The sequence below is a fragment of the Schistocerca cancellata genome, chromosome 3 (genome assembly GCF_023864275.1).
Source record: "Schistocerca cancellata isolate TAMUIC-IGC-003103 chromosome 3, iqSchCanc2.1, whole genome shotgun sequence".
Classification (NCBI taxonomy): domain Eukaryota; kingdom Metazoa; phylum Arthropoda; class Insecta; order Orthoptera; family Acrididae; genus Schistocerca; species Schistocerca cancellata.
Genome location: NC_064628.1, coordinates 678751502 through 678775084, shown reverse-complemented (window position 1 = coordinate 678775084; position 23583 = coordinate 678751502).

Below are 23583 nucleotides of genomic sequence, written 5' to 3'. Positions count from 1 at the left end.
TTGTGGTAATCTTTGTGACATCGGTTTAAATGACGTTCATCTACCTGCGGCGTAGGAACGTCCACACAGGCTACCTACAGTTTCTTTTTCGTACGCTTATCTTTCAAACAACAATCATAAATCCAGTCTTCTCTTTGACGTCTACACACACGTCAAAAAAAAAAAAAAAAAAAAAAAAAAAAGACAGAAAATAGAAAGAAAAACAGGACACCTTGAACGACTAGAGATAGAGCGTTCAAATTCACAGGACCTGTACATTATTATATTCTGCAGAAATGATTAGCATTTCAGTCACTTCCATGCGGCGTATGTCCTGTTTCCTAATGGGCACAGTGTCCGCCATGGGCCCTGATAACTTGTTCTATGCATGATGGCATCGACGCATATAAGGCGCGAATGGCATCATGTGGTATTGCCATCTACGCTGCATTCACCTGGTTCTAAATATCATCTGTGGTAGTCCAGGGTAAAAGGCAGACATCCTGCGACACTAAGAGGGACGTGTTCGTCCATCAGTATGTGGTCGGGCATTGGCTTGCTGAAAAATGGTGTCTGAGGTGTTGTGCAGGAAGAGTATGGGCACGCCTCACAGCAAGTCACTCACGTAGGTCACACTGGACACGCACCAACTGTGATTTGTGGTTGTACTCAGTAGGACCCCACACCATAAGGCCTCGATTTGGCGCTGTATGTCTTCTATGAATACAGTCATTGCGATGTCGCTCCCCATATCCGTGGCGAACCACAATACAGCCATCATTTTCAAAGAAACGGAACGTGTATTCGTCCTAAAACACTATCTGTTGCCTTTCCTGCCCACAGTACCGTCGTTCCGTACCAGCATTGCCATCTAGTATCTTTCTGCACATTCGTCAAAGGTAGACGTAGAAGTGGACGATGCACACGTAACCCACGCCTTAATAAACTGCAGCGGACTGTCATCCCTGGTAGTGTACGATGTGTTACACCGTTACGCCAGAGCCGAAGAGGACGCAGATCCGTCCTGCAGTGCCATTAGGATGAGGCGTCGATCTTCTCTGGGGTGGTCTGGATGGTGCGACCTGACCCATCTCGTCGCGTTGTGTCGAAACACTTGGTATTACACGAGCAGCAGTTTCCCGGATGGATGCATCACATTCTCTCATGCCAATAATGCACCCTCATTCATACTAATCTGACGGTATGGTTCGCGCATACGTCTGCGAGACATCCTGCACGTCTGCTCTAGTCACAATGATCCATTACCCTCGGTTTATAGCGACGACGAAGGGCACAGGGACATTTCAGCGAAGGGTGTCGTTGCGCCACGATATTGATGTTGACCTAGAACCCTTGGGCCGACATGGTTCGAATGTTACTTATAAACAGTCTTGATTGCAGAAATGTTTATTCACATGACCGGTTTCCGTTCCTCTAGAACCATCTTCAGATCTGCAATTTCGGTTACAGGAATAACCCCTCCACACATAGCACATTGACGCGGCATGTGAAGGTTGCTGTATATGGACGGGTTACTCCTGTAACCGAAATTACAGATCTGAAGATGGTTCTAGAGGAACCAAAACTGGTCATGTGAATATACATTTCTGCAATCAAGACAGATTATAAGTAACATTGTATAACCAGTGATTTCGGTATCCCTTCAGACATTATGTCTGTTTTTGCAAAAAATGGTTGAAATGCTAATTATTTCTGCAGAACATACTAAAATACATCTCCTATGAATATGAAGGTCCTATATCTAGTCGTTCAAGGTGTTTTGTTTTTTCTGAACATGAGAAAAAAAATCCGATAGCAAAATAAGTAATAATTTTCTCAGACAACGCACTTTCACAAAAGGATTCCTCGAATCTACATAATCTTCAATGTGTCTGTTTCTCTATATCGAATACATTAAAATACACAGTGGTGATGTTCGTCAGCTGTATGTCATCAAACGACCGCCTTGTGCATCTCCACCTCGTATCCTATAGTTGTTTTGCAGAGGACGTTAGATAGTACAGTAGTCGAAACTCAGACTTACTCGGCCATTAACCGCGTCCTCCGGCCATCTCTTGTGCGAATGATTGTAGAAACAATCGGAGGACAATTTAAACCAGGCCTGGCAAAGCGGGACTCTCGAGCCACTCTTCTCCAGTGGACGCTTCCCTTCCAATAATGCTCGCCCCGTTTCGTCACAGCTTCGCCGTTGGCTACGGGTCTTTTTTATATGAGCAGTCGAGTGGAGCAGATTCTCTTCGACTGTTTCCTCAACTACACCATATATTGTTTGCTTAAACTCACCGAAAGCTCAGAAATCCTTGAGCGACGGCGTGTTCCTGAAAGTGTGTGCAACATAAAAGGCAAGAACGTTTGCGCTAAACTGTTTAAAACACCTGATCGCCCCGTATTACTATACCAAGACGAACTCTAGACAAGGGACACAACATAAAACAGAAATTACGTAGTTTAATGCAAAATTTAGACACTGTTCTTTGTTTGTAAAAGAGGTTATTGATCCTACAGATCTTAATCAACGACCAATTTTTATTTGCGTGATAATCAGTGACTTCTCTTATCATGAACACAAAAGGTTTGGATATTTTTAATGTAGTTAAAAAGTGTGTTGACAAAATTGGTGGTTTTAGAAAATCCTCTGCAAATTTATACCGATGTTGATTGAGCGATGGTTCGTAGCGAATAGGGCTTTTTTGGTCAATTGAGAAAAAATGGAATAAGTTGTTCAACTTTTCAGTGCATTATTCATCAGTAAACTCTATGCAGGAAAGGTGTCAAAATGCTGTCCGCAACGAAAGATAAACGAAAATTACGAATATAAAACACGGAGACAGTCGAGCACTATCTCAGCGAGGGACAAAGCTGATTAGGAGTACAGCTTAATTCTGAAAGTCATTTCTTGAGTGCAGGAGAATGTTTAGTCCTTTTTTACGTTTAAAAATGTATTGTAAGTTGTTGAATAAAGGGGTAAAGTCGGACACTACGAAATTTGAAAATGAGCAAGAGGATTTGCATTTTTTCGTAAGGAACAGCATTTCTCAAACATTTTACAAATCATAGAAATAATTTTCATTTGCAAGGAAATGAACGATCTGTATCTGGTATGTTTACAGATATAAATGAATTCTGTTGTAAACACATCTTGCTTACCTTAAAGAAGGAAAATTTTTGTCATTACTTGGGTTGCTGTGAACTGAACCAAGAACACAAGGAAGTAAGATTTTTAAGATTTTCTTCCATTATTGAAGAAATCTCCAGTGAGTTTTACAGCAATTTTACACATTTTACACCTCTAGAACTGGATATCATTTCCATTAATGATACCGAGGAAATTAGTCTCGGAATTGTTAGAAGTGATCTTCTAGTAGAAGTGTGCACTTTGCAAAATTATTTGTTAATCCTACCCATGGCAGAAAGAAATGGTGCAATTTTTGAAATCACATCACAAGATCAGTACCCAAAACTCTCAGACTTTACTTTTAATTTTTTCTTTCAGGTTCGATACACATTTGTGAACATATGTTTCCCTGTTAGAAGTACTTGGAATCCTGTCAGGATAATGCAGTGATTACTGAGCCGTCAGAACACTCACTTATTTTCGCTACAACGCAAACTGAAATCAATATTAAATAACAGGCCAAGACCAAGTTAAGCAGATCTAAAATAAATATTAAAATGTCTCTTTAATGTAAAAGTTTGAGATAAGCAACCAAATAAAGACCGAAATTTTAGTAGTTCACGTCATATGTTGCTTCCATATAGATAGTAGGTGGGGCTCACGATCCCCGACAGCAAACAGTCATCCCTGTAATTGGCTGGTATAGCTCTGACGAGATCGTGAGGACACTGTGCGAGTTGTTGAGCTGGAGGGGGTACGCAGTCGCTCTAGGGGAAAGACTCGCGAGCCATGCTTCGCAAGTCTGCTTTAGACATTTGTCATGATTTTCCGACTTTGTAAAATGTTCTGTATTGAGTGGCCGAGCGGTTCTAGGCGCTTCTGTCTGGAACCAAGCGACCGCTACGGTCGCAGGTTCGAATCCTGCCTCGGGCATGGATGTGTGTGATGTCCTGAGGTTAATTACGTTTAAGTATTTCTAAGTTCTAGGGTACTGATGACCGCAGATGTTAAGTACCATAGTGCTCAGAGCCATTTGAAACATTCCTGAATAACAAACCAATCAATGTTTTTCGAACAGAAGTTTCTATGGTTTTTTTTTCTTACTCTGTAAGACACATACGACCCCCAGTGCTTGTAAAATTACGCTCTGTACAGCCCCAGTAATGCACGCTGCAGCGCAGATGCAGAAGTGAAGGCAAACATGTCTGCTGCCCCGCTGACGCGACTTCCCAGCGCGAGTGCGAGTCCAGCCATTAAGACGGACGTCTCCCGGGGCCGCTAGTGACGCAACAACTTCATTACGGCCAGGACTTCTGCAAGTAATCGAGTTAGGTCTGGAGGGACACGGGCTGGCGGCCCACGCAGCGCCATATCAAACGGACGGACGGTCACAGGGGGGGCGGCGGCCGGCGTAGGTGGCGCCTCTTCACGCCAGCCTCGTCTCCGCTTGGTTGCCGGGTGGGCCGCCTCACGAGTTCGTCGTAGCGTGATAGCTGCACGCGCTCACACAAATTGGATATTTCTTCTTGAGGATGCGCACACAGAAGGCACTGACAGAACTTAGTAAGCTCATCGGGCTCTGTGGAACTGACACCAGACGGTAATGTGGTCATTGGCGTAAGTCGCCGCTATAAAGTGGCACGTACGTCCAGTTCTTTTGTCTGGAGTCAGTGCAGGAAGACTGGATGGCGTGGCCACGAGGCAGAATTGCAGAAATGTAATTTCGTGCTTGGACGTGCCCATGAGTTGCCCGGTTTGGTGGTGTATCAACGTGGCTACAAGTATTCATCTACTACTCACAGTCGTGCTTTTTGAAGGCGTAAGAATGGTGTCAAAATGTGATCCTACCCTAAGGGGACCAGGTACGAGTGATAGTGACAATAGGCATCAAACATGGCAGGAATTCCAGCAGACGATGACTCCAGATCCATCTCAAACAGTTTTCGAGCGAACATCGGGAAGGCATTTGCATGCAACAAAAGCCTCCCGCTAAAAGACTCAAAATCAAATAGACCTTAAGGCGATAAAATGTGGCAATTACTGAGACCTTTAAAAGATAGGGCCTCTCATTACTCCTGGGGTGTACTAGACACATTGCGAGTCTGACTAATCTTACGTTCCACAAACAGTATGCACTGCAGAACAACGCAAGAAGGAGCATGACAGGCTTCTCCAAAAAATCGCTTATTTGAGCATGATGAAATATGACGTAAGCTCCTGTCGTGGCTCGCTCTAACGACTTGTGGGACTGTGTAATTTAAGAATGCATAGACATAAAATTTCACCAGGTGCGAATAGGTCTCACGCACTTATAGTTCCGTACAAAGTTAATTATCTGTGAAGAAACTCTAACCATTCCGGAAATCGAAGATTTCGACGATTTTCTTCCTGTTATCGACGTTGACACCGGCAGCATATCGATCTTATAGATTCCAAGACTTTCGACAATGTTAGCTGAGTAGTTACGTGCTTGCCTACCATGCAGCGGGTCCAGGTTCGATTCTCGGCCCGGTTGGATATTTTCTGCACTCGTGGACTGGGTGCTGTGTTGTCCTCTTCATCATTTCATCCTCATCACCGGCACGCGAGTCGCCCAATGTGGCGTCGACTGCAGTAAGACTCGCACTCGGTGGCCGAACTTTCCCGGATGGGGCCTCCTGGCCAACAATGCCACACGATCATTTCATTTGAGATTGTTTAAATTTCATATTAGAAATCGGATAACAAATGACGAAAAATAGTTTTCGAGTAATATAATTAAGATTAACAATGTTCTGATTTTTTCCTTTAATTATACTGTGGAAGCTTTTTTCTTGAAAAATTTCGTGATTCTACGTTAAGAGGAAGTACCCTACAGGTAAACTTGAGACTATAAAAATATGTGACATGAAAGGCCGCGTCTTCAGATTGCTTTGACAAAGAAGCCTAAGCTTTAAGGCCGCCACGGGACCAAAGACCTTAGTATGTGACATAAATTACAACTTGACACGTTGTAAGAGGTCCATGATTGAGGAATTTGTTGCTAGCGCACTCGAGCAGATGTAATTTCGATGGATTCCTCACGCGCTGCCTGCGATATGTAAGCTATAAGAGAATCTGAGACCAAAGAGCAGTGTTGTATGTAGTAGGAACTGTGTGGCAGTAGGAGTAGGTAGTTGCTTGCAGTCTGGTGTATCGTGTTGGCTGGGCCGGTCGTGGTGGAGCGATGGCGGAGCCTGAGCGTTATAGTATAAGGTAAATGCAGCCTCGCGCATATGTAGTATTGTTATATCAAGTCACATGTAAATGTTAAAAAAAATCTCTTAATAATAATCTTTCTCATAAAAAGTAACTTTTGACAATCGTTCATTTCAATTTAAAGAATGTACTAATTTCTCCAATCCTTGGTCATCCCGATTATTCAAAGGAAAAATCAGTTGTTTCTTTTTATACATGACAAATCTATCGGGCAGCATTGCACAGAGCTGCGCCAGAAATATTTCTTATAGGAGCAGATATATACGCGTTATCCGGCGACGTAATTGAGGTAAGACTTTTCAGTTTATTCAGAATGAATTTTCAGGGCCATGACGCAGCACTGCTGACGACCTAAATTTACCAGTTTAAATTCACAGTCATTATTGAAAGGTTATAAGTGAGCGACAATTTTATTGAGAGGTTAGTCACATTGTATTATTGGTAGGTTACGGAATTTATCTGTTGGCAGATTACGCTAAATGTCAATGTTATGGTTATATTTTTTACTGTTGGGAGGTTTCGGAACTTTTACTGTTGACAGGTTACGCTAAATGTGAATATTATTCATCTTATTTTACTGTGGGGAGGTTACAACGTCTACCCGTTCCTGAAAAAAAAGGGGCTCTTAACAGAGGGACGGACGGACAGACAGACTGACAACAAACGACAGAAGTTTTTTAGTGATATAATAAGGAATTAACAATTTTCAGATTTTTCCCTTTGGTTGTAGCGTGAAACCTTGCTTTTTGTCAAATTTCATGATTCCAGGTCAACGGGAAGTACCGTACAACTTTCGATGAGTGAGTATAGATTCAAATGTCGGAAGTCGTTTCTAAAAGTATTTGTGTGGAATGTAGCCATGTATGGAAGTGAAACATGGACGATAAATAGTTTAGACAAGAAGAGAATAGAAGCTTTCGAGATGTGGTGCTACAGAAGAATGCTGAAGATTAGATGGGTAGACCCCCTAAGTAATGATGAGGTATTGAATAGAATTGGGGACAAGAGAAATTTGTGGCACAATTTGACTAGAAGAAGGGATCGGTTGGTAGGACATGACATGTTCTGAGGCATCAAGGGATCACCAGTTTAGTATTGAAGGGCAGCGTGGAGGGTAAGAATCATAGAGGTAGTCCAAGAGATGAATACACTAAGCAGATTCAGAAGGATGTAGGTTTTAGTAAGTACTGGGAGACGAAGAAGCTTGTACAGGGTAGAACAGCATGGAGAGCTGCAATAAACCAGTCTCTGGACTGAAGGCCACAACAACAACAACAACATGACCGTATCTTTTTATTTCAGTGACTTATGGACTTAAGGTTTTACATCAACAGGGGACCATAGACTTCAATATATGACATAATTTTCAACTCGATACGTCTGTCTATTCCTGAGATTAAAGGAGTTTGAACAGTCGATTAGACAGACAGATAGATCAACCAATAACAACCTGATCCCATAAGGGTTCCGTTTTTATCGACTGAGGAACCCTGGAAATCACTGATAACGCCCTTACTAAAGCCCGCGGAGTGTATTATCTGGTCGGGCCGCGGTATTCAGCGATCGCGAGGTTGAAGTAGCGAACGTGTACACAACATATGCCCACATATAGCGATACCGTGAGTAACAGGGCCGTCACAGGCGGCAGCCAGTGTACAAAAGGGGGTAACAGCAGCCCATTAGCAGTTATTCTATTTGACAATGACCAAGAAGTTCTTGGTTGAAAGATCGCCGCATTTTAACAAGCCATAACATTTTATTCTATGTTATCTCGGCAGGTATCTGCATTCTTACAGCATGCAATGAATATTTAGAGCCAGATACTTTATAAAAAAGCCATTGCTCACAGTGGTGCACAAATTAGCGTGTCTTCAATGGGCCAAAATACACAGAAGCTGGACAACAGAGGGATAGAGATATCTGTCGTGGTCCAACGAGTTTTCCTGCTTTCATATAATGCAAGGTGTTGAGTGCTTCAACCGTTCAATGACACATCTACTCCCAGTGTGTGGAGAGCCCGTAAAACCTTCTGTGGTGCTTTCGGAGTGCTTTTAGTGTAATAATTTGGGCCCGTTCGGTTAGATCACCATGAATATGACACGGGGTGTTCCCTTCAAGATTTTCGGTGACCAAGAATTACCCTTGCTTTCACATCTTCGTGATCGGTATGCTGTGGACACCCCTATGTTCAGCGATCACAATAGCCATGTTCGCAGAGCTGCATGCAAAATTTCATGGTTTCACGAACAGTCAGGCAGTCCATTGTATCTCGTCTGGTCTGCTAAATCATCCTATCTTAATACTATAGAATATGTACGGTACCAGCTGGAACAAAAGGTTACATAATTTGGTAACTCTAGGCCTTCTAATTATCAATGAATGGGTTCACCTGGACGTGGCTACTGGAAAAAAAACTTGTGGAGTCTCTTCGTTGCTGAACTGATGCTATTACACAGGCTAGACGCTGTGTTATCCGATATCAGCGTGATGTCTCAGGGTGATTACTAAACTCATGCTCGTAAATTAAGGATAATTGTAGAATGTGGTGGCACACAATGTGGCACTACAAAAGGCTGGCGCTAATAGCATAGGCACATAGGGAACACACACGACACAGATCTGTAAGTCCACGGTATCGGTGATAAGTTGCGAAAACCGTCCCGAAACACATGTGCTACAACACGCCTTACCAACCATTAATTTTATATGATCATTTCAGTTAAAATCGTACCGTACTCATTTTCCCAGACATTTTACAGAACTAACTGCTACCAGTGTTTGTTCTGCTATCATATAATCATACAAGAAAGGATCCTTCTTTCTATGTATTCGCAATACATTACATTTATCTATGTTAAGGGTCAGTTGCCACTCCCTACACCAAGTACCTATCCGCTGCAGATCTTCCCGCATTTCGCTGCAATTTCTAATGCTGCAACTTCTACATTTCCATCTACATACACACTCCGCAATCCACCATACGGTTCGTTGCGGAGGGTACCTTGCACCACAACTAGCATCTTCTCTCCCCGTTCCACTCCCAAACAGAACGAGGGAAAAATGACCGCCCATGTGCCCCGTACGAGCCCTAATCAGTCTTATCTTTGTGGTCTTTCCGCGAAATACACGGGGTGTTCCCTTCAAGAATCTCGGTGACCAAGAATTACCCTTGCTTTCACATCTTCGTGATCTGTATGCTGTGGACACCCCTATGTTCAGCGATCCCAATAGCCAAAGTTGGCGGCAGTAAAATTGTACTGCAATCAGCCTAAAATGCTGGTTCTCTAAATTTCCTGAGAAGCGATTCACGAAAAGAACGCCTCCTTTCCTGAAGCATTTCCGTAACATTCGCGTAATGATGAGACCTACCAGTAACAAATCTAGCAGCCCGCCTCTGAATTGCTTCTATGTCCTCCCTCAATCCGACCTGATAGGAATCCCAAACGCCCGAGCAGCACTCAAGAATAGGTCGTATTAGTGTTTTACAGGCGGCCTCCTTTACAGATGAACCACATCTTCCCAAAATTCTACCAACGAACCGAAGACGACTATCCGCCTTCCCCACAACTGCCATTACATGCTTGTCCCACTTCATATCGCTCTGCAATGTTACGCCCAAATACTAATCGACGTGACTGTGTCAAGCGCTACACTACTAATGGAGTATTCAAACATTACGGGATTCTTTTTCCTATTCATCTGCATTAATTTACATTTATCTATATTTAGAGTTAGCTGCCATTCTTTACACCAATCACAAATCCTGTCCAAGTCATCTTCTATCCTCCTACAGTCACTCAACGACGACAACTTCCCGTACACCACACATCATCAGCAAACAGCCGCAAGTTGCTATCCACCCAATGCAAAAGATCATTTATGTAGATAGGAAACAACAGCGGACCCACCACACTTCTCTGGAGCATTCCAGATGATACCCTCACCTCCGATGAACACTCACCATCGAGGACAACGCACTGGGTTCTATTACTTAAGAAGTCTTCGAGCCACTCACATATTTGGGAACCAATCCCATATTCTCGTACCTTAGTTAGGAGTTCTCTGTATAGTACAGCATCATCAGCAAAAAGCCTCATAGAACTTCCGACACTATCTACTAGGTCAATAGATGTGCAACTGTTGAGCATCTGACTGCCCAGGTGAAGCAAGGGGCTACCAACAGTGTCTCTCCAACGACCGTTCAACAAACGTTGCTGTACACGGGCCTCCTCAGCAAGCGCCTGGTTCATACATCCATGATGACTGCTGTTCATCGGCAAACGAAGGCTGGGATTTACTTGCCAACACTGCCACTGGACGTCCATTGAGTAGTGACAGGTGGTCTTTTCAGATAAATCACGTTTTATACTCCGTCGAACGGATGGCCGTTGGCGTCTACGGCCCCTCAACAAATCATGGGAACGGTCCAGGGCGGAGGAGGGACCGTTATGATCAGAGGAATATTTTCATTGCATTCTCTGGGTGATCTCGTCATGCTGGAAGCAACAAGGCATGAACACTAGTATGTATCTGTCCTTGAGGACCACGTCTAGCTCTCCCATGCAGTTTGCTTTTCCTCGGAACGATAGTATCTACCAGTAGGAGAATGTAACATATCACATGGCTCGCAGTGAACGTGCACGGTCCGAAGAAGACCAGGGCGAATTTACCGTACTGAACTGGCCACCAAACTCCTCGGAAGTGATTGGTACTGGAGTACGAACTCGCAATGGGACGGATTTGGAAGAAAATGGTCTTCTTCAGAGGTATCATCCCAACACTTGCCTGTAGCGATTTAGCCCTAAATCGGGATGGCCCTTACCAGTTTGTAGAAGTGATACAAGAGTCCAATCTTACCACTGCACCGCTTCGCTTGGTAATCCGATTGTAAGAATTTATCTAATTATCCCCTATTTACCTAAGACTGTTGGTTTTTCCTGTTTATTTCTTTAACGTAGTATTTGTTGATCTGTCATCCACAAATTGACAGATATTTAAAAATTAACGCCATCCTAGTCCCAACAGAAATCGGTTTGGTGGTGGTGGGAGCAGAGGAAGGGTTGCCAGTAATAACGTTTTCGATGTAGCCGAATTTTTCCTGTCGATCACATGTTGTAGGTTAATGGGACTAAAGTAGTTTATTTAAAACTAGAAGGAAAATATCCTATACGGCGTGTTTTGAATAAGGTGTTTTCCTCTGTACCTTACAAAATAATAACTGAAAGAAATATTTATTTACAGAGGTGTCCCTAAGAAGCATTACTCTCTCTACGGAGTTATGGATACATTTATATACTGTAGTTATTTTCCATGGAGCTACAGAAACAAGGTATATTTTTTTAAATATAACGTTATTTTGTTTATCATGTACCTGATATATTTAAATCACCTGTGTTCTAGTAAATTAAAACTGAATTTCTTTCAGTTTTAGCAAGGGAGCTAGAGGCGTTCAAAGTTTTAGGGACGGGCTTAATGCTGTCGGTAACTGTCCGTGTTCAGATAGATGATTTGATGGTGAATACGTGATTTAACACCAGTAGACCTCTTTTTATGGGGCATGTCACCGAATCCGCACCCCAGATGATTTGGAACGGCGCACCGAGGAAATTTCTTCCATGACATCAGTAATATTTCATCTCGTCCGCAGGTCGTTTTCAAATGTGTGTGAAATCTTATGAGACTTAACTATTAAGGTCATCAGTCCCTAAGCTTACACACTACTTAACCTAAATTATCCTAAGGACAAACACACACACCCATGCCCGAGGGAAGACTCGAACCTCCACCGGGACCTGCCGCACAGTCCATGACTGCAGCGCCTAAGACCGCACGGCTAATCCCGCTCGGCGTCGTTTAGAATGTGCAACGAGTTGCGTATTCAAGAAAATGAGCACTCGTGCGAACAACTATCTTCAACAAAATAATTTTATCTCTCGAAACCAACTAAATAATTTATCTTCGTACCTCCGCAGAAGAAGTAACGTTACTTACATTTAAGTGTCTAAGAAAACACTCCTTGCACTTATTATTTTGTAAATTACAGAAAAAAACATCTTTATACGCACAAGCGCGTGGTATAGGTATATTTGCACATTAGCGTGTTTCGGTCTGGTGACAGCGCTGACACATCGTGGGATGAACATTAAACGTCGGAAGCATGTTGGAGCCATCCTCCGATTAGTATTACATTTTAACAGCCCTTTGTCAAATGTCTTATGTGAAAGACATTTTATAAAATCTTTGACGATATATTGGTGTTCTTTTGTCACTTTTCTTTCTGGATCGTCTGTCTTCTGACTGGTCTGATTCGGCCCGCAACGAATTCCTCTCCTGTGCCAACCTCTTCATTTCAGAGAATCTCTTGCAAACTACGTCCTCAGTTATTTGCTGGATATATTCCAATCTCTGTCTTCCTCTTTTGACATATCTTTTATGAAGTAGCATGATCTAGCTTTTATGAAATATTTGTCAAAGAACTTTGACTACTGTAATGCGGGCGTTATCGGAGCAACCGTCTTCCCCCATATCTACTCAATGGGCTTGAGATCAGCTGCCATGAAAGCTACAGAAATACCCCCATGCCTGTGAAGCGTACCTCAATTAATTGAAGATTTGTAGCAGCAAACATCCTAAGCGACAACACTCACATTTTTCAGGAGAATGAAAAAAGTAATGCTTCTCTGTTTATACATAGCTTATTTCTACTCAATAATAAGAAGGAATTCTGATACAACTCATCACTGCACAAAATAATGAGACAAATTTGAAACTAAATAATTTATTAAGAACGCTGCAAGCGCCCTAATGAGAAACTAACTGGTTCCAAGTGCCAATAAGAACGTTTTTGTTTCAAGTGCTATTAATACAGACCCACTGCGTTTTAGTAGCGGTAGCACAAGTGCAGACATACATCAGTAATATTTTAATGAGTATAGCTCAGGGCCGAATTAACCAATGTCAGTTAAGCACATCTTCAAATATTACTTCTTTGCAAGATTTTTTAATTGTTACTGAGCGGGAAAGCTACACTCTTAAGAAGCTCTTAACGTTAGTTGAGGTTTTTGGATTCCGCTATTAGTTTCTAGATGCATATTACTACTGTAAAGTGTGGATGAGAACCGAAGGCCGAAAGAATACCCAGGCCGCATGCGGCTGGCGAGCCGCAGTTTGATGACCACAGTTCTATAGCTTTTCAGGCTTCTCTGACAAATTACTTACGTGTGTGAACAAAGAATAAAACATCCACTGCACAGTTTCTTTGAAAAAAGTTGCGGGATTGTTGACGTACACTACTGGCCAATAAAATTGCTACACCACGAAGATGACGTGCTACAGACGCGAAACGTAACCGACAGGAAGAAGATGCCGTGATACGCAAATGATTAGCTTTTCAGAGCATTCACACAAGGTTGGCGCCGGTGGCGACACCTACAACGTGCTGACATGAGGAAAGTTTACAACCGATGTCTTATACACAAATAGCAGTTAACCGCCGTTGCCTGGTGAAACGTTGTTGTGATGCCTCGTGTAAGGAGGAGAAACGCGTACCATCACGTTTCTGACTTTGATAGAGGTCGGATTGTAGCCTATCGCGATTGCGGCTTATCGATCGCGACATTACTGCTCGCACTGGTCGATATCCAATGACTGTTAGCAGAATATGGAATCGGTGGGTTCAGGAGGGTAATACGGAACGCCGTGCTCGATCCCAACGGCCTCGTTTGACTAGCAGTCGAGATGACAGGCATCTTATCCGCATGGCTGTAACGAATCGTGCAGCCACGTCTCGATCCCTGAGTCAACAGATGGGGGACGTTTTCAAGACAACAAGCATCTGCACAAACAGTTCGACGACGTTTGCAGCAGCATGGACGATCACCTCGGAGACCATGGCTGCGGATACCCTTGACGCTGCATCACAGACAGGAGCGCTTGCGATGGTGTACTGAACGACGAACCTGGCTGCGCGAATGGCAAAACGTCATTTTTTCGGATGAATCCAGGTTCTGTTTACAGCATCATGATGGTCGCATCCGTGTTTGGCGACATCGCGGTGAACGCACATTGGAAGCGTGTATTCTTCATCGCCACACCCGTGTATCACCTGGTGTGGTGGTATGGGGTGCCATTGGTTACACGTCTCGGTCACCTCTTGTTCGCATTGACGGCACTTTGAACAGTGGACGTTACATTTAAGATGTGTTACGACCCGTGGCTCTACCCTTCATTCGATCCCTGCGAAACCCTACAGTTCAGCAGGATAATGCACGACCGCATGTTGCTGGTCCTGTACGGGCCTTTCTGGATTCAGAAAATGTTCGATTGCTACCCTGGCCAGCACATTCTCCAGATCTCTCACCAACTGAAACGTCTGGTCAACGGTGGCCGAGCAACTGGCTCGTCACAATAAGCCAGTCACTACTCTTGATGAACTGTGGTATCGTGTTGAAGCTGCATGGGCAGCTGTACCTGTACTCGACATCCAAGCTCTGTTTGACTCAATGCCCAGGCGTATCAAGGCCGTTATTACGGCCAGAGGTGGTTCTTCAGGGTACTGATTTCTCAGGATCTGTGCACCCAAATTGCTTGACAATGTAATCACATGTCAGTTCTAGCAAAATATATTTGTCTAATGAATACCTGTTTACCATCTGCATTTCTTCTTGTTGTAGCAATTTTAATGGCCAGTAGTGTAGTTAAGATGTTTGCCAAGAGTGGCACGATTTTGTTTAAATAAAAAGGTCGGCACCACTCTGCGGCGCAGATTCGAGGGGCAGAATAGGTGTTTGCTCCCTCTGGCGTAAACGGCAATATCTCGTGAGCGCTTTGAGCCGTGCAGAGTGTTGTTGACGGAGGACTGGGGTGGCAAGGTGCATCAACAGTGGAAGCAGCCCCATGTTCTGTCGGTCGCAATACAGACTTGGCGTTTTGGAACGTGTGGTTCTGTGGTGTTGTGCTGGCAATACTGGTTCCTGACATGTTGGATAAGGAAACTTACTGCGAGGCCCGCCAAAAAAATGGAGAGCATTTCTCACGGAGAACAGCAATTTTTCTTAGTATATTAAAATGAACCCGAAGGAGTATTTAATTATATAGTCTTTAAACAGCCTCGATCGCAAGAAACCTTTATTTTTCTGGTTACCGGTTTCAGTCAGTTACTGTCGATCTTCAGACCTCATGGTGGTAGGCGGTAGCAGAGAACGGTGCAATCGTTACGAACTCCACGAAACTTAAACTGCTCTGTTCTCTGTCACTGCCTACAATCATCGTATGAGGTCTGAAGATGGTCATTAACTGAGCGATACAGATAACCATAAAAGTAAAGGGTTCTTGCGGTCGAGACTGGTTATGTTCATTTTAATGTGTTTAGCATGGACATAGAGAGGAATATTTCGATTATGTACTGCAAGCTGCGCCAACGGCCTTGCCACAGTGGTAACACCGGTTCCCGTCAGATCACCAAAGTTACTCACTGTCGAGCTGGGCTAGCATTCGGTTGGATGACCATCCGAACTTCCGAGCGCTGTTGGCAAGCGGGGTGCACTCAGCCCTTGTGAGGCAAACTGAGGAGCTACTTGATTGAGAAGTAGTGGATCCGGTCTCGTAAGCTGACATACGGCCGGGAGAGCGGTGTGCTGACCGCATGCCCTTCCAAATCCGCATCCTGTGACGCCCGTAGGCTAAGAATGAGATGTCAGCCGGTCGGTACCGTTGGGCCTCCATGGTCTGTTCGGGCGTAGTTAAACTGCAAGCTGGTGTCTTTCTACGTCTACCCTCGCCGACTGTATCTTGTTTTTTGATATATTGACCAAGTTACGTGCCGCAGTTTGCCTCGCATGTTAGTGTTTGTAATGTGCAATATTTTTGGTTTACTTATTCTAGGACTGATGACAACTGTGTAAGTTGAAATGAACAATTAAAGTCGTAATATTGTAAGTAGGCTGTTTAGGTTTTCTTATTGGTAACGCCACGTAGCGCTCTGTATGAAAATCACTGGCTGTGCTGTGTGCAGTCTGTGGCTAGTTTGCATTGTTGTCTGCCATTGTAGTGTTGGGCAGCTGGATGTGAACAGCGCGTAGCGTTGCGCAGTTGGAGGTGAGCCGCCAGCAATGGTGGATGTGGGGAAGTGAGATGGCGGATTTTTGAGAATGGATAATCTGGAAGTGTGTCCATCAGAAACAGTACATTTGTACGAATGGATGTCATGAACTGCTGTATATATTATGACTATTAAGGTAAATACAGTGTTTGTTCTCTATTAAAATCTTTCATTTGCTAACTATGCCTATCAGTAGTTAGTGCCTTCAGTAGTTTGAATCTTTTATTTAGCTGGCAGTAGTGGCGCTCGCCGTATTGCAGTAGTTCGAATAACGAAGATTTTTGGTCAGGTAAGTGATCTGTGAAAGGTATAGGTTAATGTTAGTCAGGGCCATTCTTTTGAAGGGATTTTTGAAAGTCAGATTGCGTTGCGCTAAAAATATTGTGTGTCGGTTTAAGCACAGTCTTGTATAATTTTTCAAAGGGGACGTTTCAATATTAGCACAAAAACACATGCATTTACGCAGTTTTCAATGTGACAACAAAGAACAGTTGTCAGGATAATGCATCTCGTCAACATCAAAAAGTGAAGTAATCCTACAAACAACCATATTAAATATTAACTCTCAGAAGGTTAAATTTTCCTAAACACGACAATATTAAAGTTTAACTAGAAGTTTTTTTAGAGAATTGTTCCTACACTTACGTTATGATGTTGGTCAGTACTACGAAAATCGTCCGATTCCGGTTCAAAGTTCGGTACTGTTTTTAGGATGACAACCAAGTCTACAGTGGATGGTTAGTTATGTGACAAATTGAAGGAAAGATTACCCAAGGTCGCTCGACTTTACAGTGGACGCAAGCTGGTGAACCAATAAGTTTATCCCTCTGCATGTGGTATTTACCTTAAGCTTTGCTGAACTGTCGTCTGCTAGACCGCTCTCTTCCGCTGAAATTCCCATAAAACTAATTACACCTTTGATCATCTGTAGTCTTAGAATGTGGCGATATACACGCGCATGTTTGGAGCAGTGTACGTATTATAATGCCCTCTCAGTTCTCGCAAGAACAGTTAACTAACTGGCTGTTTCATTTCTCCACACTTGGAGCTAAACGATCCTACAGCTAATTTCTAGCTGGATATCAGCCGGTGTGAACGCAGTGTTCACACGAATTATTCCTCTGCGTAGTACAGAGCATTATGCGCTTTGTTCTGCACTTAACCCCAGTTCCGAGAAGAGTCTCCGAAAATTTCCATCTTGTCTTACTCATAGCCACACTGTCTTCCCACCTGGGTTCTTTCATTCTGCACGTCACGGCTTTTTTCGAGCAATAGGAGCGTTCCTCTTATTTTGTGGAAACTCTCTCTATCAATCCAAGGCCCCTACCATTAAGTTACGTCGAAACTTTGGCTCTTTTCTCCTTCCTAGGACGTTTCCGCCAATCGGGCGTTTTGTGCCCATTCCAGATGCCTAAATAAGTACATTGACTCTCACATGTGTACGACTCGCTGGACACGTGATGAAAAATGCGTCACTGCTCTTGTTCCGTATCCATATGGAATACTGAAATGCATTTTTCTAAAAGCTTTCTTTCCTGTCCTCCCTCAGATGAGCCGTTGTACTCGCTCTCCCCATCTGAGTCACCTGTTGATCGTTGACTTTCCATCTGCGACACCCCTTGAAGTGGTTTCCGTGGTACCCCCTGTAGCGCAGCCTTGCCTCAGCCCTCATCACTCTGAATTCCAAACGCCTCTCACTGCTTGTTCTACCTTCCACTCAAACATGCATTATAGGATGGTGGTTAATTACTATCCATTGAGCATCATCCCTCTATGCATTACATACTGATAGGCAAATTTGCTCATTACCATCAAATTAAAATAGGTGTCATATTCACCTTCCTGATGTGATGTTAAACCTCTCATGTAAGGTGTGAATCTGACCTTCATTTGTTCTGCCACCTTACATGTTTACAAAATCTCAGAGATTGTTTAAATCTGAATTGATGTATCAATTTGTTGTACCCTTTGGCTAATAATGAATTGCTTTAGGTAAACATTTTTGTGGTTAATTAGGATGTTTATGAAACATGATGATGAGGAATGATTAATTACCTGTCTACATGTTTAATGGATCCAGATGGATGTCCCATAGCAGGCAAGTTTTGTCCAAGATCCGAAACCAGGACCAAGAAATTCCACTACAAAAGGGAAGTTTCAAACGTTTCATTTTTAAAGTTTTGATGTTGTGCAAATTTTGATTTTACTCCCAGTATGCTGTATTTATAAAAAGCCTCTGATAAGCATGGTGTTTAGATGGTTTTCTGTCTCCTTATATTCTTAAAAGGAAAAGTATTTTTCTTAATAACTTTGTTTTTAGAGTTGTTCATCATGTTGATCTTGTATCTGTTTGCTTCAGCTCAAGTGAAAGGTGTTTATTGTCACCCTTTATGGAGCGATCTAAGGCGATCTTTTACGATGTTTTTCTAACTTGTGATTTAATGAATGTACAAAATTTGTTATTGGCAAACCAGCTCATTCAACCGACTCCATCGTTTCACCCTACTGCCCAGTGCCACGATTGTGAGGAACTCAACTATGATTAGCAGGCTGATAAAGAAGAAGAATGGGAAATAAGCCTTCAAGTCTACCAATAATTTTTACAACTGTGTGAATCTCCTTCGCCTTTATAGTGAGTGAGAGCCTAAAATGACACAAGTTGTGAAACCTCTCGGCACACTGCTGGCCACCAGGTTTCAAGTTTTCTGAATAAGTCACTAATGTAGGTTTCTGTGTCAGTGACAAATATCATTATATTTTTAATACTTAATTGTCTTCCTCTCGGAAGTTCGTTATTGAATGACTTATATGTGGACTCCATACTTAATTCTTTGCAGTTTATTTTGGCAGTTGTTATGCGCCTTTTTTGACTAAATATCGTACATTTTTCGTAAAACTTCTAGGTCCAGTAAAAACATTCATTGATCTGGATAGCCTTGAAACTATCGTTTCTTTATAAAAATACATTATATAAATGATTAGATTTATGAAAATGAAAAACTGATATTTATCTGGAACATCCCTGGGGTAATTGCATTGAACGTCTGTAAATTGTCAAAGTGCGTATAAACTTGAGGCTGCTTCGAAGCAGGAAGCACAAGACCATGTGGAAAAAGTGGGAAACGGTTTTAGGTCGCTTCGGCTTGGCGGTTACAGCAAAGCCCGTTGCCATCAGCATCCTACTCCAAATCGAACACTGGGTGATTTGCATCGAAATCGACTGCGGAAGTCACGTAACTTGGCCGCCCACGCAGTCAGGGAGCGAAGAGGTCGCAAGAAGCGTGTAGGCCAAACAATGACACAGCAATCGCCGCCTTGTGAATACCAAGTGCCAATTTCAGGCTCCCCCATGTAGCAGAAAGCAATTCCACCACTTAGTTGGGCGATCAGTGTTGAGGTTAATGACATTGGTACTGTCGCTAAAAAGCAGTTGAAAAGTGTGGGGGAGGATACACTTTCTGGGATTAGGGGAGCCATCTTAACGTTCGCAATGGCCTTTCAAGAAACATGGTAAACTGATTATTTAAGGGGATGATGCTATGAAGAATATCAAGTATTACACTCTCCAACGCTTTTTTCATTTACGAAGAACGTTTCATATCTTTCGCCATTCACTTTGGTGCTGCTGAAGTTTCTGTCTGTGTGAAAATATTTACATTTTATTTATGTGGAAGAACAATGTGAAAATTTTGCCAGCACTACGTAATGTATGCCACTGTCCCGATATGGCCTGCACGTGAAAAGCAGAAGTAAGAGGCTAAATAATTATATTCAAGACATATTACTGACTTTTGTTCATCTTTCTCTAGTTTTTTTATTTAGAAACAATCATGATGTTCTGTGTCTGTTGTGGCAAAGAATAATCCTTTAGTAGTTGGGATCACTACATTTTCAGTCTGCTCGTGTACTAGTCAAATGCAAAGCTAAGGTCACAAGATATGTCAAAGACACGGTTTTAATGGTTCAAAAACAGTCTTTTTCCTTCTAGTACAGTAAGTAATTTTCTTTGAATTTATTTCTTTTGCTGTTGTCGTGGTTTTCTGTCTGAAGAATGGTTTGATGCATCACATCTTTCTAGTCTGTGATGTGCAATCCTCTCCATATCTTCATAACCACCGAAACCTACATCTCTTTCAGCCTTATTTCTGTATCCAATCTTTGGTTTTCCTCTATAATTTTTACCTTCATACTTTTTTCCATTATACGAAACTGACAGTTCGTTGATGTCTCAGAATATTTCCTATCAACTGACGCCTGCTTTTAGTGATATTGTGTCACACATTTATTTTTTGCATTGTTCGATTCAGCACTTTCTAATTTATTATTTGATCTACCTACCTAATCTTCAGCATTATCAAAAATGCCTTGTCGCTATTGCGAGTCTGCATTTTCTGTCACCAGTTCTTTTGCTGTACAAGTAGGAAGGCTCATCTAGTACTTCCCAGCTTTTTTATTTCATTACATAAGAAAACAAAAACTAAACTTGATTGTCAAAAATTACCTAAAAATTTATATATTTTGTAATTAATAGATGGTGAATGATGCAAGCAGTCTAGTTTGTGGATGGTTGCATCATTCGCCATCTATCATTAATGGTTTGTGGATGGTTGCATCATTCACCATCTATCATTAATAGCCGCAGTATTCAAAATATCCAACATGGATAAAATAACATTTATAATTCATATTCATTTCCGATCATAGTTAAGAAAAGCTGTTTCACTTATCTGCAAGCATGTGAATGTATAAAGCTCCAGGCTAAATTCTTCATTTGTATAATATGTTTTAGAGCAACCTGTACCTAAGATACTGGCAATCATATTTACGATCAACTGAATTGAAACTGTAAAAAGAATTTTGAATCACTCATAATAAAGCGACGCATCCAGAAGCAGAGGAGGAAATGAAATGAAACTTCACGGCATAAGAGGGTGTATGATGTTATTTTATGGTTATAAAATCGAGTCAATTTACAAAGAACTTGGCAGTATGTACACTCTTATCAGTATGAAGTTGCTCTTCTTTTGGTCTGAATGCATCAACTGATTTGTTTGAAAAGGGTATTATGAAACAGTTGTATCGTCACCTGCTATAGCTAGTTTGCGATGTTCCCGATACTAGCCCGGCGGAGCTGATATCAGAGAGGGTTCCATACATATATTGGGGGCAGATATTGGGCTCTTTCTGGCCAGAGGAGTACCTCAACATCATGTAGACAGTTCAGCCATGTGCAGTCACGCATTTTACTGTTGAAAAATGGCACCACACCACTGTCTGACTTGAGGTGAGACATCAGGATGCAGGATATTCATGACATACTATTGTGCCACCAGAGTTCCTCGATCAGTATCACATGAACTCATACCTGATGGATCTCCACACCATCATGCCAGGAGTAACACTGCAGTGCCACTGTAAAACACTGAATAAAGGACCTCGTCCTAGGTCGTTGCCTTACTTGCTGCTCGTCCGAGGTAGTGCAGAACTGCCATTCCAGTAAATGGAATTAAGCATTAAGAATAATTGTACATTTTTCAATATGAAGTTAAAATATTTTCTAATTGTTAACGATACTTTCCAAGATTCCATATTCCTTAGTCTAAATTTTTCAAATTATTGCAACGTTTAAGCAATAATTTAACAAAATAATTGTCTTATCCCATTGTGTTCCGTGCGTGGGCCAGAACGGGAAAGATGAAAAGATTTCCTTAAATAAATGTAAAAATTACGCAGCAGTCAGATTTAAGGGATTTTCAAGTAAGATACGTCATGTTGTGATATAAGATGATTTTTATACATTTAGCAAGTATTTTCTTCTATTTCTTTCTTTTACAAATATTGTTAACGAGTATCCTGTTCTGCCTCAAGTTGCCCTATAATTTTAGCGATGAATTTTTAATACATCACGTAATTTACGAGGCGTATTCGGAAAGTAAGGTCCAATTTGGAGCGAAATGGAGATCATAGTGAAAATCAGATGGAACTTTGCACAGATGTGTTGGGCAGTGACTTTAGTGCGTCTGTCCATCACTTCACGTCGTTCCTTTCAGTTCAGAGCGCAAAGTGATGGCATAGAAATTTTTAAAACAACGGTATCTCCTACCCTCAATTGGTCCTTTGCGATGTTCATCTCTGTTCACACGGACCGCTGGCTACGAAAACAACATTTTCGCACAGACAACGAAAGGCAGATCAGCGTAGAGAATTGGCGGAAAGCACAGGCGGCTGATTTCTGTGACGAGGGTACTGGAAGTTTTTACAACGCCATGACAAGTGTCTAAGTCGGAGCGACGACTATTTTGAGAGGTAGCTGGAAGGTATGACTAACTGTTGTGAATACAAAATTTTTGATTTTCACTGTGGTTCCCTTTTCGCGACCGACCGGACCTTGCTCTCCGAGCAGCCCCTCTACTTGTCAAACACTTTCTTGGCCATAACGCACGTCTACAGCACCACGAAGACAGCATGTAACAAACGTCGAACGCCTGAAAGACATTGTCGCTTCGTTATGCAAATGATAATTTCAGTGCAGCCGTCGAAAGTACTTTGGAATAGAAATATCTCAATGCTCTATGTAGGGGAAATGGCACAGCGGATTTCTCATTCAGAAATCCCATTTCAGTCTTTATTGCTTGTGAGAAGGTAGCACCGTGCTGCATGTAAAGGAGTCTTCCAACGCGATGAAGCAGCTAAGTTTGACGTGGACACGGACGGGACATCCGACCTCAGTTAGCGGCCGTCGAATACCAACGGAGAAAACCGCCAAGAAGAAACCTGACTCGTTGATTGCTTGAATAGCGAATTGCTGGTAAAGGAACACTGCATAATGCTGTACAGCGATCTGAGATACATACTAGAGGAAGTTATTCGTTAACTCAGTTGCATTTTCCTCTCATTCTCGGTCTTAAAATGAATACTGTACCGTGTGCGGCTCACCTTGATGCCGTTCATAGCTTGGCATCTTGCAACATCGATAGTGACGTCTCGTTTTCTTAGTGTGTTCACTGGCGCCACTACGTTTGCTCGCCTTGTCTGTCCGTGAGTGGCAGCAGCAGCGCTTATTGATATCGCTTATTGTAGTACCATTTTCGGAGCGGCCTCTAGTATTTCCAGGTCGTCGTGTGTCCTGGGA